Here is an 18242-nt window from a genome sequence, read left to right as displayed (position 1 = left end):
AGTATTAATAGTTTATAACTTAATAGAATAATAATCTACCGTCAGACTCTCGAATCCTATTCGTCAACTTCGTATATTTATTTTCCTCATTCACTTTCTTTCTTAGGCTTTATCGTCAACGAGAGATCACCGCTTTCATTGTTATTATTATTTTATTAATTCCGCTTGCTTAATCGCTAAGGTGAGTATTTCACTCCCCTCTTTTACTTATTTTAACCGTTTTGGGGACATATGCGTTCGTAGATATTTTCTATTATATAGTATTCAACCGCAACTGTTTATCCTTGTGTGTTTATCAGTTTGCCTAACTTGCTATTTGCTTACTTGCTTTGTTTGAATGCTACTTGCTTATTTCGGCAACCGATGTTCATTTTTATGGCACGGTTTAGTCCTTGCTTGGTAACCAATGTCAATTTATATGGATTGGTTGAGCCCTTTCTTTATGATTTGCTTTCTTTATGGTTTGTTGATTGTTACGTGCTATGGTTTAACTGAATATCTCAAAGGAACAGTTTGCACTTTTACTTATTATTATATAGTGTCTCAAATCTGGTGATTTACTCACTCAACCTTGTGTTGACAAAACCTATTTGTATTTTTAACGCATATGCAGGTTATCGTGTGACGTGATTATCAAGATTGTTTAATGCAACTTAGGATGCATATTAGAGAAGAAGATACAAGAATTTAATGTTGGATGTTTGTTGTACTTGTTTATTTATAAGTTTGATGTACTTGATTATTTAATTAAATTTAATAGATATTGTCACATTTAATATTGCATGATAGTAACCTTTAAAAAGCTGTGAGCAATCGGTTCGCCTCGGCATTTCCGCCGTAGGTTGGGGTGTGGCAGAGATGGTGTCCGAAGGCGGTGGTGGATTGGTGTTGACCTCGTGTTTTCAAGGGAAGTGGATGTACGAATAAGTAAACGGTGTTACACCGTGCCGCAACGTAGTGGTGTAAATACTAGCTAGTTAAATGATAATTACTAGTAAATAATTAACCTAAACAAACATAATTTTCTTCCTTTTAGAGGAAGCTGCTGTGTGGCCCTGGACCCTTTGGATTTGTCAATGTTGATGTGCATGAAGAAGGATTAATTAAGGACATAAAATACTCCAATCATTCGACCAACCTGCATGAATAAAATATATATATATTCGTGCGCAGCCGGTACGTAATCTAACAGTTAAACGATGTCGTAGTTTATCGAGTTAATTCTACATCAACAAAGGAACTAAAGTAGCAGCCAATTAATACTAGTGTACCTAACATTCTAACAAGATATTAAGTTTTTCAAGTGTTTACTTAAAAGGTTTTTTTTTCTTTTTAAATTCTCTTAAATTTCATTAAGGTCTGTTTGGTATGAGATAACTATGAAATAGAGAGCGAATGAAATGGATGACCACTACAAGAGAATTTCTCTAATGATCAGACCGTTTTTACCAGTCACATTTGGTCGGTACAAGTTCTACCGACCACATGTAGTCGGTATAGCTTGGTGACTAGAAAACGGTCGTAATAAGTTGAATTTATGGTCGGTATACATACACCGGCCTTTCCCGACCACAAGTGGTCACAAAAAATTATTTCGCAATGAAATGAAATTGATCGTTTCCATTCCTTTATCTTGCATGTTTGATTTACCTCTGGAGTGACGTATTACTTTATGTTGTTTGGTAGCCAAAGAAAAATGCAGGAATGAAATACAAATATCAAAAATACCCCTAACTCAAAGTAAAGATATTTTATCAAAAAAATGGTAATTGCGACGACAATGGTGATGGTGGCCGGTGAAGTGGCGATGATGGTGGTGGCAGCGGCGGTGGTGGTAGGCTGGTAGCGATGACAGTCAGGGGGTGGCCCCGGCCCCGGTTTTTTTTGCGTAATAGTGTAAATTTACCTGTTTTCGTCCGAAATTTTTTATACGTAGTGTAAATTTAGCCGTTTTCGGCCGAAAATTTGAGCCTGGCCCCTCAGTTTCTGAAATTCTTTATACATTTTGAGTCCGGCCCCAGTGTCTTAGTCCAAGCTTTGTCACTGATGATAGTGATGGCGCCCAAGCAGAGTTAGGGGTTTGCTATGGTGGGCCGGTGCTAGTTATAATAAAAAGGGTATAACTGTCTTTTGGTCTAGAAAGTCTAACCCTAAACCATCGTTTTCTTTTCATCCCTTCGGCCCTCCATGCGATTTTTTCAAATCAATCTTTTTCTTTGGACTATTTAACAGATGAAGAGCCCCACTCGAACAATTATCCATATTGGAATTATCTAACACACATGGAGGTCTAATCAATCAATAATTTTCTATATTGTTTAATATTCAATTGGAAGCCTACCGATTGCAATTCAGTTGGAAGTATCAAGTATTTCTAGATTAGACAACACAAGAGGTCCAATAATAATATTCTCTCTATTGTTAGTAGTTAACTTAAGTTTTGGAACTATCAACTATCAAGTATTTCAAGATTAGACTTGTAACACAAGAGGCCCAATAATAATATCTGCGCAAAGTGGCTACGTTTTTGCGAAAAAATGATTATTGAGTTTGTTTTGTGCGTATTAAAAGATTTTGTAGTAGTAAAGAGCAATTCACCCTCATGCCACCTTTTAGCAAGGTTTCGTACACGTTGCTGCATTGATAGAATCATCCGGGACAATAGCCGATCCAACATCGGAAATCAGCCCAAGATCGACTCTTTCTATTAACTAAGATCGACTCTTTCAATTAATTATATTTTTCTTGATACCAAATACATGGTCATAATCATCTATTTATATTAATTCTCTCTCTAAACATACTGTGACTCAAACTTCTAATGTCTAGTAATTCAAACAACTATATAAACATGAAATTAAATCAAACTGTTAACCCGATAAACATACTAATAAATTAAGCTTATCACCTGATTATTTTGTAGTTCAACCCCCCCCCCCCCCCCCCCAAACCTGTCTTTCACACATTAATTGATTATAAGTCGTAATTCCTAAGAAGCCACTATTTAATGCGTCTAAGTGGGGACTAAGGGGGAGGAGCAAGAAAGGAAAAAAAGAGTTTCTCTATTCTTCATCTACAAGACACGTGTCAATTTTAGTTATTTTTTTAAGTCCGTAACACAATGGACAACGAAACATGCTAAAACATCATGTTAATTGACATTTGGGGAGCATTAGTTAACATACATGAGATAATACTTTATACTATTTCCCTCATAGTAATCTCAACTATCCAAATCTACGAGTGGAATTTAATTTTCCTACACTTCCTACAAAAATAAAACTTCCTAATTAAACATAACTATAACAAGATAAACGAATGCCATATTTAAAAATTAGTAAAGTGAAGACTTGATTTCTTAAAAGTCGTCGAAAGATTCCTGGTTGTTTCTTGTTAGGACAAAGAAGTTGATAAGAAACCTTTATATAAGTTAATTATGCATGCATTATTTCTTCATATAAGACATGTTTCTAACATGTGAGGGACCCTTGTTGAATAGAAAGAGCCAAAACAAGTTGCAAAACACTCATACTATTCAAATGTATTGACTTAAACACCCAATCTTCATCTTCAAACACTTATCTTACATTTTTAAGAACATATATAAATGCATTACCCAAAAATGTTTATGGATCTACACAACATGTTGCTCATAATCCTATGTATTGGGTTGCTCCCCTTCAATTTTGCATCCCTAAACACAACATGTCTTGCCGCCGATGAAGGTTTGTAATACATCATAATCCATATAATTAGGTGCTTGGGATTGCTTATTAAAGTTGGTTGTCCGCTTACTGTCTTTTATTTAAAAGTTTTTTTTTATATAGAAAAGAGTTTATTTATTTGTAAGCAATGATTTTCTTCTTCTTTTTTTTATACGTAAGTAGTTCTAGCAAGCAATCCTAAAAACCGTTCAATGAGTAGATATGAATCTATGATGATTCATGTTATCGTGTTTCATTTTTTTTTAATTTATTTTTCTTTTTCTCAGGTAATGCATTGAATGAGATCGAAATGAAGATGGGTAGAGATTGAGATTTCCAGGGACGCTTGTGTTGTGATTGGGTTGGTTCTTCCAATTCTCATATGATAATAGCATCAGATGCAATTGTAGTCAACCAAACAACACAATATGTCGTGTTACTAGCATGTAATTTTCTCTTCCCAAACACTCTTAACTTAATTATACAAATGATGTTAAAATGAGTGATAATTAACATAAAGGTGCATCCTTATGGTAAGACGTCTCTCTTTTATACAAGAGGTTGAGGATTTAAATTATGCAAAGTGTTTGGATAAATTGTATATAGGAGTAGCTAAGAGGTCACTTAAAAGAAAAAAAAAAGGAAAACTATTCGACTAAGTAATAAAGAAATAACTTAATATAAGAACACTTTTTTAAGTTATAAATAACATTCCTTTATTTCGTTAAGAATCTCCTACTAATTAGTAACTAATATATAAACAACAAAGTACATGAGTATTTAAAGTAAGGGCTATCTTATAATATGAAGTAATAGTTTTAGAGCCCGTGTCATACACGGGATAATTCAATTATTAAATTACAAGTAAAACAATTAATTACATAACGTATTTGAAAATTTGTATTACATATGTGCTTATATCTATACTATGTGTACATAAATTGATCTTATTTATATCACAAAATGAATTTTTTAAATAAAGTTAATAAAAAAATGCGCGTGCAAAAACGAACCCGAGAAAGCTTCTTTCTATTGAAACTTTCGTTCTCAGTGTCATATATGTATAATTAAAAGAATTTTTATTATGAATCAGTTTCGGAAATAAGACGTCTCATACGATAGTAATTCTAAGCACTCAGCCTAAATACAGAAAGAGTGTTACCTTTTGTTGATATATTTATTAATTTACCACTCATCGAAAGAAAGGAGAACATTAAATTGTAACGACGAATGTTCTTCAAAAACTATGTTTTCTAATGACAACATAAAAAAAATAACATGCTAACCCATTTCAATTTTGTGAATATTTTTTGAGCGTAGTTTTGCATGACATGTTTCCCATACAACTTGATCACCATTGAAGGAAAAGTTAACGTTGACATAAAAATTTCAAATTTGATAAAAGTTAGAAACATTGATAGGCATAGGGTGGCATGTCGAAAATGTTCGCGATATTTTTTTATATTTTAGTAGTCGAGAGAAAAATAGTCAATTTTTCAACTCCCGAACCTTTTGATTAATTCCAAAAATGCACTTGAAAATAAATTTGAAACCCACATCATGTTTAAAATTCTAACTTTCATCCGCTTGATAATTCAAGTCAAAACTGTGAATCCATAACAGATTTGACAATAAATCTATTTGCATTCTCAAAGTTTTAAAAATATTCAAATTTTCCATTTTTGACCCGCAACAAATTTTGACTTAAATTTAGTTAACTTGTACCAAACAATCTATTTATCAACTTTTGACCCATAAAAATCAAATTTAAGTTTCACACAAAACCCAAAACAATCCTTGATAAAAAAAACTAAGAAATTAAATATGATAAACTTTGTTATGTCTGAAAGTGATTTCCTTTATTTTCTTGAATCGTAAGAGTACCAGGTACTTTCAAATCAATTTATGAAGGAGTGGGTAGTAGTCTTTGGGGTAGGCTTTATAATGATCTTTGTAATCTATGCACATCTACCATGCCCCATTGCTCTTTGTGATCATCACAGGGTTAGCAACTCGAGTTTGGTAGCGGATCTTGTAGATGATGCCCTCGTTGAGTAGCTCTTGAACCTTATCGTTCATTGTCTTGGTTTTCTTTTGGTCCATCTTCCTTTTTTTCTGGACAATCGGCGTAAATGCGGGGTTGACCTTTCATTTATGCTCAACTTTGCTTCGTGGGACTCCCACCATGTTGGAGGGTTGCCACGTGAAGACATCCATTTTTGTAATGAGAAACTTCATAAGGAAGGTGCATGTGTTCTCAAATATAGAGGCTTCTAGATTGATGGTTTGTTTGGAAAAATTAGTGTTTAGCACCACTAATATATACTTCCCAATCCCAACTGAGCTGGGGAGTTTCAAGTTATAGGGGAGCGGAGTGTGAGCTATCTTCTCTAAGAACTTCAATTTTTCCGTAAACACTACGGTGGGTACGACTTAGTGAAATTGACTTCCGTGTTGTGGCAATACTCTGTTTACGGATTCGCTTTTTGTTTGGGGTGGCTTCAGCCTCCTTTGTGATAATTTTGGGTGTTAGTGTGTCACCATCACTCATTTGTTCATGACTATTATCGCGGTAGTTTCATCATGCGCGTAGCTTCTGGTCTGGTGGGCGGCATGGCTCTTATTGTAAGGGGATTGCGCGGTACGGCCTTTGCCATGACCGCCTTGAGTCCGACTTTCCGCTACCAAAAGCTCCTAACCTTTTACTAGTATGGTTGTTTTGGGCAAGCATGTGGCGGCCATCGGCCGTTGGTGGGGAGTCTTCACTATTTTGTGTTGAGTTATCGTAAGTGAGAAATTTAGGAGTGAGTTGTTGTTCGCAGACCCTGTGTTCGTATTCCTTGCAAATTATATATTGCTCATGTTTGAGCCATGTCTCTACTAAATCCTCAGATAATGCGGGTCCTGATTACTGCCAAATACGAGACGTACAAGTCAGCAAACTGAAAGGACACGTTCGAGCATTGAGAATGATCTATTGGTATGAAGTTCCCCACATTAATATGGAGTGGTTTCTCGGCCACATAATCTCTGTCTAGGATACCAGACCCGCCGGTGGTGGTTCCTGATCTAGACGACGATGGAAGAGTGCATGGAGGAGGCTGAGTGGAACTCATATTGATCATAAAGGGAAAACGATTTTGTTGTTCATGTCGAATGTGAATGACACCAATGAAGAAACACTAGTTCAACCTAGAGGTTAAGTACAAGTCGAACCTAGAGGTTAAGCCTAAGTCTCAACCGGGTTTGGGGTTTGGTCTGATCACTCAAGTTTTAATTAAATTCAACATGCAAAACATAACAACATGAGCTTGTTATGAGAAGAGGAATAGGGTCCTTCTTATAACCACCATCTGGTGTGAGAATCAGTATTGTTATTTACAAGTAATAACAAGTGATAATGAGAGAGTTGGATCCTTAAACCGTTGGTCCAAGTGAGGTATTTATTATTGGAGATGTAGTGAAGGAATGGTAAGGTTGTCACTATCAGGAGAACCGTCTATTCTCATGAGAGAGCACATGCAAGGCTACCGATTAGTTGGGGGATGTGGACGGTTGTCACTTGGAGGTACCGTCCTGTGATAGGCTCGACATGCAATCGCAATTCCTTTTGTACCGGTTATCGCCCTAAAGGAATCTTGGATTGAATTGGCCCATTGACTAGTCGTTATGTATTGTTTGCTCCTCTATGGGTGAGAGATCTTCTGACTGCGGGTGGCGCTTGCGGCTTCTTACATAGTGATAAGTATAGACCCGCAAGTGTGATCTAAGACCATTTTTGTAGTTTACTTGGGTCCGGCGGGTTGGTCTAGGACCCTATATTTTCACGGTGCCACACTGGTGGTGGTGGCGAAATCGATTCCGGTTGTTATGATAGTGTGTCATGGTGTGGTGGCGGTGGATGGTGGTCGTTTTTTGAGAATTGGGGTTTGTTTTGAGATGAAAGGGGTGGTTAAGATGGTGGATGTAAGTTGGTTCTATGAAATTTAGGGTATGGCCCAAAATTCCGTCTTTCTTAGCCTTCCAACAGAAGTGAAATTTCTTATTTTAACCTAACCCTTTAAGGTAAACCAAAATGTAGTTTAAAATAGAAATGAAAACTTTTATAAAGAGAAAAGTAAAAGTGAAATAAACTTTTATACGCTCATGTCGTTTTCTATGGGATTTAGAGTGATCTCAGCGTGGGTAGCATCCAAAGTTATCATTTTGAGCTAAGAGCAAATAGTGGCACACAGAGAAAATTTTCTCACATGGGTTGGAAATTTTCTAAATTGACTATCTTTATGTACTCACGGGGTCGGTCAGGATTTTTTACATTAATAGTACTAAAAAACTCACTATGGACGCTCAACCCCGTACTACAAGAGTAGGTCCTCCCCTGAGAGCAAACGTTAGACATAAGAAAATGAGATTGTGGAATTCGTTTTTATATACGCAAGTGTTGGAAACTTAAGATGTATATTTTTATTTCTCCTTTTCAACTTTAACACATGCAACTTAGGGCTGATTAGCAAGTGAGTGAGTGTTACCGAGCCAAGTCGAGCTTGGGTTCCAAGTTAAACGAGCTAGCTTGGCTTAGAAAGTCTTAAGGAGCCGAAACTTGATCCTACTTGGATTAAATTGGAGCCAAGTCATGGGTCAAGTCCCAAATCGGTAAATTAATATCACGTAACACACGATGAATTCATATTAAATAAATCTCAGTCTTATTAACCATGATATCTTAACCATTAAACCAATTACAAACTCATAACCACAATCACAACTTTGACTAAGTTACACAAACCATGACTCGGTATAGTTAGAGATGGGCTCAAACACCTAAGAATCACTTCTCTCTCTTTCTCTCTCCCTCTCAAACTCACACACACAAATTAGCTATATAAATTAAATACATCTCATTTAGTTTATCCGTATTGATTTAATTAATTGACTTAATTCCATAATTCGAAACCAGCCAACTCGATCACCCCCAACACCATCTTATATTTAAGAGCGAGTTACGTCCAACAATAACCCTCCTAGATTTCGACATGAAAGAGACATGACTTCAACTCCAAGCATTTTATCCTTTTCTTAATTCTCTCGAGGCTCGGCATGATCTTTTAAACTGTTGTTTGGGCTCCGCATAGTTATAACAAATACCTAGTTCTTGTGATTATCATACATCATTCCTTAGGCTTAAATCTCTTACTTGACCGTGCTTTTAATTTCTCGAGCATTCTTCTTTAATTTTGGGCTTCAAAATAGAAGTTTCTTTTAGTCCAACACTTTGTAGATCTCGCATGTAAAATCTTCATTCCAACCATGTTAGGTTATGTACCGCAAGTGGCTATCTTGAGGCTAATCTTTACAATCGGTTCTTGGTCCTTGTCCTTTTAATCAAAATCTTACATGCATCATTATGAATGGTTAGCAACTCGTGCTTCATCGGAATGTTGCACCCACCTTCCATTGCTTGACGAAAACATTTGATATTGCATTGTAGGCTTTGGATGTAGAAAACATTGATTAAAAGATGCTTCTCCATTGTTTTCCCTTAGGTTAAAAGCAACCACTTTCTGCGAATGTCAGTACAAGATCCATGTCTAAACTTCACATTCCTCCATTCCTCTTACCAGTTCATTCAGTTCATAAATATAATAATTATTACATGTCATGTGATTCTATGCTCAGTTTTCGAGATACCAAGTGTCATTCTCCATCAACTCATTTTGTAAATGCTTTAGAATCACTCCTTCGTTTAAAACAATCTTTTTTTTATCACACATTGTAACGAAGTTGTATCCACATCTTTGATTATGATAAAATTAGATTCTTCTTGTTTCTCCCACGTATAGACGCAAAGTGACGAATTTTGACCTAGGATCTTCTTTGACCCAGCAATTTTGACCTAGGATCTTGACCATCTAGGCTTTAACAACCATCTTGATCCTCATCATTCTGGTCTTTGAATCGCCTTTTTTTACGTATTTCAATTTCAAATAAAGGGCTCGTTTCTCATAAACCATAAAGCTTGGTGTTGGTTTGGGTCTCCTTTTCTTGTATAAGCTTCCCCATACGCCACTAGACAATTTCAAATAAAGGGCTTGTTTCTCATAAACCATAAAGCTTGGTGTTGGTTTGGGTCTCCTTTTCTCGTATACGCTTCCCCATACGCCACTAGACATCCCACACATCCTAAAAACAATAGTTATCAAATCAATTATTTGTTCGATCAGGGCTACCTATGAATGAAGCGTTATGGTAACTTGTTAAGAAACTTCATCGATATCGACTATGTTTCTTCGTTTGTAGAGCCTAGTCATGTCTCCCTATAAGAGACTCCCAATAGATATCTCACGAAAATATCCATCGAACTCGAATCTTTTCATCTTCAAAAGAATCAAATTTTGACATTAGTGTTCGGCGCCTTGATGCAGCGTCTTAATGGCTTCTCACATCTCGTTAGCCGAACCAAGGTTGCCAAGTTGTAAAATCTGCTATTCAGGTACCGATTCAAACAACGCAATCGCCATGTTGTTCTACTTCGCATCAAATCCACTCCCAGTTCAATAAATTGATCCCAAACTCCATACACGTTAAAAGATCGCCCTTATTCGCATACCCATATTGCGTAATTTATTTGAGAAACCATGGGACAAACGGTCATCTTAAGTGTTTTCTTAAACTATAGCAATTGGTCAATCAATGTCCACCACCTTGTGTCTTTTATGTTAATGGTGTATTACCAACTAGCTCCAATCCTTCGGAATAAACGCTAACCAATCAGTCCCAAACAACTTTCAAGAGCCAACGCAAATCTGATTGTGAATTCCTCTCACAAAACGGAATAAAATCAAATTCTGAAATGAACCCGCTTGTCCAACCTAAATAAATCTTAGCAGTCAATGGTCAAACCAAACTTGCTCAGCCTAAAAGAAAGTAATCCACCTCTTGTTCCTTGTCAAATTAGAAATTCCGGACTTGATTCTTCCTCTTCATTCGCAACATAACAATGGTTTCAAGAATCCTAAATAAAATCCACATGTTTATCTACTAATTAAATAGCTTTCATATAAATCTAATATATCTCACTTAATTTATCCCTAATAGATTTGATTAACTGATCCAATTTCATAACTCGAAACTGGCCCACTCAACCCAACCCGACACTATCTTGTGTTAGATAGGGAATTACGTCCAACAATGGCATTTCAATCCAACCATTTAACATTAAAAGTTATGTATTTGGTATGGCTCGATGGGCCAACATGAAATTTAAACGACCAGTTCTTCTCCACCCTTCTTATTTTCGAGTAATTTTAACGGCGGGCTTATTTAAATAGTATTGAGGAATTTGTGTAACGGCACAATGATTTCCCCTAGATATTTTGGTTGGATGGATTTAAATCTTGTTTGGTTGCAAAAGTTGGGATTCTGAGCAGAATTAAGTTGTTATTCTGAACAATGCAGAAGCCTTAAAGGACAAAGCCTACCAGGCACTCTCCCACCAGAGTTCGTTAATCTTCGTTACCTCCAAAATCTGTACTGTATCTGACTCTCTGTTCTTAGTTTGTTTGATCTGTTGTTCGTTAAACTGATTTCCATCGTTTGTTTGTTTTTATCTACAGAGACTTAAGTCGCAACTATCTAAGTGGCACCATCCCTCCAGAATGGGGTTCCATGGAGTTAACTGTAAACACGTAATCTTCAACATACTATATTGATTTTAGATCTTAAAGTATTACGTTTGACATAAAAAAAACTAATCTGCAGTTCTCTTCTCGCGAATCGGTTGAACGGATCAATCCCAAGGGAACTCGGAAACATCAGCACATTGAGATCTTTGTATATTTCTTTTAGTCTCTTATCTCATCAAAATTACTGTCATATTTAACTTATTTAATTGTTATTTAAAATTATATCGTTAATTAGAGTGGTTGACGACAATTTGATGTCTGGACCAATTCCTGCTGAACTTGGGAATCTTACAAGCATTGAGAGATTGTAAGAATTTAGTTACATTTAATGGTATTATTGTGGTTTCTTACCGTATTTCATTATGTGATGACTATATACAACTATTTCATTTTCGGTTGTAGATTACTGAACGCCAACTTTTTCACTGGGGAATTGCCTGCATCATTTGAAAATCTGACCAATATGAGGCAGTTGTGAGTTCTACTGCCTTGCTTGATCTAATCATTGATCATTATATTGATAGATGCTTGACTCATTTTATTTTTATATCTTACGCAGTCGTATTGGTAGCAACAACTTGTCCGGGAAGATCCCAGATTTCATTGGAGAATGGACAATTCTCACGAGCTTGTGAGACATTTTCTTGCATTTTCTGTTATCATGTATTGGCTATATGTATACAGTACTCAAATTTAAATAATTTTTTGATCGAATAACAGACGGATTCAGGCCAGTGGATTGGAAGGGCCAATACCTGCTAGTATTACTCGGTTGGAAAGCCTAACGGACTTGTGAGTAATTTCTTTTACATAGTTTTCGAATTCGTTGCAACTTTGGTTAAATATTTGTGTTGAGTGAGTCAAGATATGCAGGAGAATAAGTGACTTCAGAGGACCAGACACCCCTTGTCCACCCTTTGGTAATACAACACGTTTTAAGAACTTGTAAGTTGGATTGCTTCTTTTATGTGAGGGTTATCGGTTTCTTTTTTTGTTTTAATGTATTATGAAATCACTCTTTCCAGGATATTGAGGAGTTGCAATTTAATCGGTCCGTTACCAGAATATCTTTCCCCGGAGAATCTGAAACTCTTGTTAGTAATATAGACCTTTTCCTTAGTTATTTACTTTAACATGAATTCATTTGCGCTGACATAAACACACAAATATATCTCCTCTGTTGTTAAACCCAGAGCATTGTTAGGAACAGAATGGAATGCACCGAAAATAACTAACACACCAACACAAACGAGTCGCACAGAAAATATAAACGACGCAAAAATTTAAGTGGTTCAGTCCAAGCGAGGGCCTACATAATTAGGCTGCAACTAGAGTTATTTCATTATGTACCGTACCAAGGATTACAATTACAATAGGGGTATTTAAAGATTAATAACTATTGCTAATTACTTGGTAAACAACAAACATAATTAGGCCCCTTAACTATTAATTAAAACTGGCCATTCCTTTTGTTTCTTTCAAGCCCATATATAAAGCCTTATCCTAACAAACATAATACTGAAAATCGTGTTAATTACAGCTTTGTTTAGAATAGGCTATTAAATCAAATTGTATTTCTTTATTTTGTATTTAGTTCTATTAAATCATTTTTGTTGATCTTCAGAGACTTCAGCTTTAACAAGCTTAACGGATCCATTCCTGAAAGGTTCTCTGATCTACGTGAAACAGACAACATGTAATCGTTATTCAGTTTTTACTGCTACTGCACATAAGTTTCAATCTACTGTATTGTTATCCAACGAACTTCTTACTGAAATATATTTTTAATTTTCAGCTATCTTACAGGAAACTTGCTATACGGAAGTGTGCCTAATTGGATGCTCCAGTTAGGAAAATATATGTAAGTTTATATAATGTAAAACATGGGCAGGTATAATAAATAAACGAGTCATAGTTCTTTTGATTGCAAAAATTGAAGTTGTGACATGTCTCGTTTCTTGATTGTAGAATATACCGACAACTAATGTTGTGATTTTTCCTGCAGTGATTTATCGTTTAATAATTTTACGTTTGATAGACAACCCTTATGTGAAGTGAGGCAGACGTAAGAAAATCCTCGTCTTTCTTTAAGTTTTTTTCTTTTTAGACATGCTAAATCTTGAGGTTTCTATTTGTATACTGCAGAAACTTGTTTGCTTCATCTTCAGAAGATATTATCTCGTAAGTTTCTTTTCCTACAGATTTCACAACGTATATTGCTATGTCACTTACTCTTATTTTTGTAACGTTTTACCAATTACTAGTAACAAGGTCTCATGCTCAAGGGGTAGAAATTGTCAAACAAGTAAGATTAAGTTACATATTACATTCACATATGTTAATGAAATTTTATAACGTATAGTTGTGTTTTTGGATTAGCTTCGTACTCATTGTATATTGATTGTGGCGGAGAGGGACTACAAGTTGGAGAAGATTTTTATGAAGGTGGCGTAGAACAAAGTGGTCCTTCAAGTTTCTCTTCACCTGGTGATCAATGGGGATTTAGCAATACTGGTCACTTTTTGGATGACAGTGTCTATGACAGTTATACTATAAGAAATACTTCTAGACTTTTGACGGACAACCCTGAATTGTACACGAGTGCCCGAGTCTCAGCTTTATCTTTGACATATTATGGATTTTGTTTGCAAAGTGGAAGCTACAATGTAAGCCTTCACTTTGCTGGGATTACTTTTACTGATGATGAAACATATAGCAGCCTTGGTAGGCGCGTATTCGATATCTACATTCAAGTGAGTTCTCACATATATATTATGCAAAGAGTAAATGTTTCTATAACCAAATTATTTAATTGTTATAAATGGTGGTATTGTGTCAGGGTGTGCTGGTGGGGCTATGAGACCAATTGTGATATCTTATACCGTAAATGTTACAAGCGGTTTGGAAATCTGTCTCTATTGGGCTGGAAAAGGAACAACCAATATACCGGGTAGAGGAGTATATGGTCCTCTTATTTCAGCTATTTCTGTGAAATCAAGTAAGCTATTATTTACATCCATTGTGTTCCATGATTTGGAGTTGACTATACTAGGTGTGACAATGATGGTAGCTTGTCAAAATGTTTAAGATCTTTTTGGCGCTGGTGTTACAACTTTCTGTTTAGGTTTTGACTGAGTTGGATCCTTACATGACATGAATCTGATTCTAACTGTAGCAATCGAAATCCTTTGTAGGTGTTATGTCTTCATCTTCATTTGAGGTGTATTTTCGGTTAGGCAACCAAATTGAAAAAATTGTATCACCATACTGTTTTCATTTAAAATAAACCCAAAAACATGATGCCGCTCATTTATTAACTCTAGGACTTACAAAAACAAGTTGATGTTTCGCTAATTGACACGAGTCACACTATAAATAAATGAGAGAATTAGGCACACAATTTCTTTAGCTAGGAATACCATGTTTTCTATATTTTTCGTAACACTAACCGTTAACATTTCCATAAGAAACTTTGTTATTTCTTTTTATTGAACTGCTTTTGACTATTGTTTCTATCTAACGCTTAATTATTCAGATTTTCCGATCCCGAGTGATGGAAATGGTATTTCTGGAGGCACTGTGGCTGGAATTGTGGTTGGAATAGTTTGCTTAATTATCATAATTCTTGGAGTTTTATGGTGGCGTGGTTGCTTTAGACGCAGAGACGCCACGGAATTAGGTAATTAATGCAAAAACTATTCTACCTAACGACGAGCCGTTTAACCCAGTTTTAATTAATTTTACATGATGTCAATTAATTTGTGGTTTACAGATTTGAATGGTCTAGAGCTCAACACTGGTTCTTTTACATTAAAACAACTCAAAACTGCAACTAACAATTTTGATGATGCTAATAAGATCGGAGAAGGCGGTTTCGGTTCTGTTTACAAGGTAAACTAGTTCTTAATTAACTCAATCACATAATATTGGTAAATGCATTTTACAAGTTGAAAATTAATATTGCCTTATAACGTAGGGTGTACTGCCAGATGGCACGTTAATAGCAGTAAAACAGCTTTCTTCCAAATCAAGGCAAGGAAATAGAGAATTCTTGAATGAATTAGGAATGATATCAGCTTTTCAACACCCGCATCTCGTGAAGCTTCATGGATGTTGTATCGAAGGAAAACAATTGTTGCTTGCATATGAATACATGGAAAATAATAGTCTCGCTCGTGCCTTATTTGGTAAATGATAAACTTCGGCCCCGTTTGCCCTGGTTGACTTTAGAGAGAAACATAACCTGATTCATTTATTATTATTATGTTGAATTATTTGAAGGTCCTAAAGAATGGCGGTTGGAACTTGATTGGCCAACAAGATACAGAATATGTATCGGCATAGCGAAAGGTCTTGCGTTTCTACACGAAGAATCAAGATTAAAGATTGTGCATAGAGACATTAAAGCAACTAATGTGCTGCTGGATAAGAATTTAAATGCCAAGATTTCTGATTTTGGTTTGGCTAAGCTTGATGAAGAGGATAACACCCATATAAGCACCCGTGTTGCTGGAACTTAGTGAGTGGTTAATTGTTTACAAAACATTATCATATCTAATTATCCATTTATTATTGAAGCTTATATTTTCGCTACAAATTTCAGTGGATATATGGCTCCAGAATATGCACTGCGTGGTTACCTCACAGATAAAGCAGATGTTTATAGCTTTGGAATTGTTCTGCTAGAGATCGTGAGTGGGAAGGGTAACATCCCTGACAGGGCAAAGGAGAATCCATTTGTTCTTCTTGATCAGGTAACTAACTTTAAGCTATAGTATTAGTGAAAAAATTTATGGGCCTGTCGGGTCGGGCTTCCTTTTGACGCCTTTTTGTTGATTTTGAGTTTTATGAAAACTCAAATCGTTAAATATGATTTGAAAAATAATAATCTTGAAATAATAAACTGTTTGTTTTAATAAAGCTATTATGAAGGTTTACTAATTTGAAATGATATTGGGCTACTTTACAACCGCCTTTTGTAAATAAACTATAACCCAAATCCACCCATATCTAACACGAATACGAAACGAAAATAACCATGTTTAAGGTTGTCATTATCTAACTCGTATAATCGGGTCATGTTTGGTTTGACCTTTTTAATACTATAATTAAAAATGTTGACCTGCTAACCCGTTTAATAAACGGATCATCTTAGGGTTGACATGATTAACCTGTATACATGTCAATCCGCTGACCAGTTCAGACATTTAATAGACGGGTCGTGTTTGGGTTGCCATGTTTAACCTATGTAATTAAACTAGTATGACGTGCATACTAGTTTATACACCTACCAACCGATTAGCACGGTTACAACTTCATTGTTACTTACCAATCGTATAAATAGTCTTGATAAATGGGTTAAATAGGTTATTCAAGGATGATGCTTTTTTGACCCAAACAAATATATGGGTCATGTACGGAACATTAAAACCTTTACATAAACATATATATTGCATTTATTCATCTGGTTTGTTTATTTTAGGCCATAGCTTTGAAAACAACGGGTAATTTGTTGGAGTTAGTTGACCCGAAACTGGATTCCAAATACGACACCCAAGAGATGATGGTTGTTATAAATTTAGCTCTAGCGTGCACTGCAATCGCTCCAGCTGACAGGCCCGCCATGTCATCAGTGGTTCGAATGCTCGAAGGAAGAACAGTTCCTCAAGAATTTACTGTTGAAAAAACCCGCTCTATGACAGATATAGATGGTGACAAGATGATGAAGAAACTTGAAATTACAGATGAGAGCCACGTTGAGGAAATGTCAATCCCGTACACTGATTCGTCAACATCAGCTGTTGATTTGTACCCAGGTGGTGGTGTAAGTGATTATCTTAAGGATAGATCCAATGTTACAAAAACATTGTTGTCTTAAATGGGTTTAGTGACATTTGATAACATTTATGGTCATTGCCAAGAACATTTATAGGAGAAAACAATTGTATTGTATACCATAATTTTTTTTGTTCTGTTTTTTACCTGATGTGTCTTGTAACACAAGCATGTTATTTTTTGTTTTTCTTTTTCTGGTTTCCGGATTTTTTTTGTGATTTTTGTGTTATCTGTTATCAATTCATTTTAGATAATTAAGATTTACTTTCGAGACCAAAAGGAAATCATACGTAGTTCAATTACCGTAGTTTAGAGCCTCTTAAGATTGATTTTCATCTACATGGTTGGTATAAATTATATCATCTAAAGTACACGGAGAAACAATATTGCATCATATACTCTAATATACACCGAAACTATTGGTAAACAAGACATTGAGGATTACAGAATCAAACACAAGATTGAAAGCAACGGACTCTTTTAGGGTTTTTATTAATTGCAGAAGTGAATACAAAAATAAAGAGATTAAGATCTCTTAAATAGAAAAATAACAAAGCCACAAACGGCTATAACTAGAGACTCGGTCTAAGCTAACAAATACCAAACAACTTAGTCAAAATAAAAAACAATAAAATAGGAACTGACTTGGACTCCTTCTGCATGAACAATCCACGTGCTTGAAAAGTTCGAACTATATCTGCATTAATAAAATGTACTCAAAATCTAAAATCCGGGTTGCCTCCCGGTCAGCGCTAAGTTTTTGTTAAGGTCTTCAGCCGGACTGTTACCTCATTTTGTGGTTATGGTGGTCTAATGGAGTTCTCACATTCCTCCACCCCATTCTTCTTACTTCTCCAACATAGTGGTAAATTGTACATAGTACTCAACCTTGGGCCAAAACACGCCAACCTTCTTTGTTCATTCTCAAATCCCAGTGGCTTCTTTACCTTCTCTTTCTTAGGCGGTTGCTTCTTACTTGTTCCATCTGTCTCCTTATTAACCGCTGTCTTCATCGCATTCT

At 35.7% G+C, this 18242-nt stretch overlaps 1 pseudogene across 1 annotated transcript; it reads left to right on the top strand.

Annotated features, from left to right (window-relative positions):
- The first annotated feature begins 3443 nt into the window (after nt 1–3443).
- On the top strand, nt 3444–17319 carry LOC143543456 (putative LRR receptor-like serine/threonine-protein kinase At1g29720; annotated as a pseudogene). The gene is made up of 23 exons (XR_013137077.1): nt 3444–3725; nt 3992–4150; nt 11160–11231; nt 11318–11389; nt 11463–11534; nt 11622–11693; nt 11789–11860; nt 11946–12017; nt 12107–12178; nt 12260–12331; nt 12412–12480; nt 13011–13082; nt 13182–13247; nt 13392–13451; nt 13532–13567; nt 13651–13691; nt 13766–14384; nt 14922–15065; nt 15159–15277; nt 15363–15573; nt 15668–15905; nt 15990–16140; nt 16869–17319. The product of XR_013137077.1 is annotated as a putative LRR receptor-like serine/threonine-protein kinase At1g29720 (transcript).
- Nucleotides 17320–18242: the final 923 nt, after the last annotated feature.

This window comes from Bidens hawaiensis, unplaced genomic scaffold (assembly GCF_021521415.1).
Source record: "Bidens hawaiensis isolate Kalapana, Puna unplaced genomic scaffold, B.hawaiensis_p1.1 tig00013121_1, whole genome shotgun sequence".
In the NCBI taxonomy this organism is placed as follows: Eukaryota; Viridiplantae; Streptophyta; class Magnoliopsida; order Asterales; family Asteraceae; genus Bidens; species Bidens hawaiensis.
Note: the sequence above shows the minus strand (reverse complement) of the source record. Positions and strands in the feature narration are given on the sequence as shown.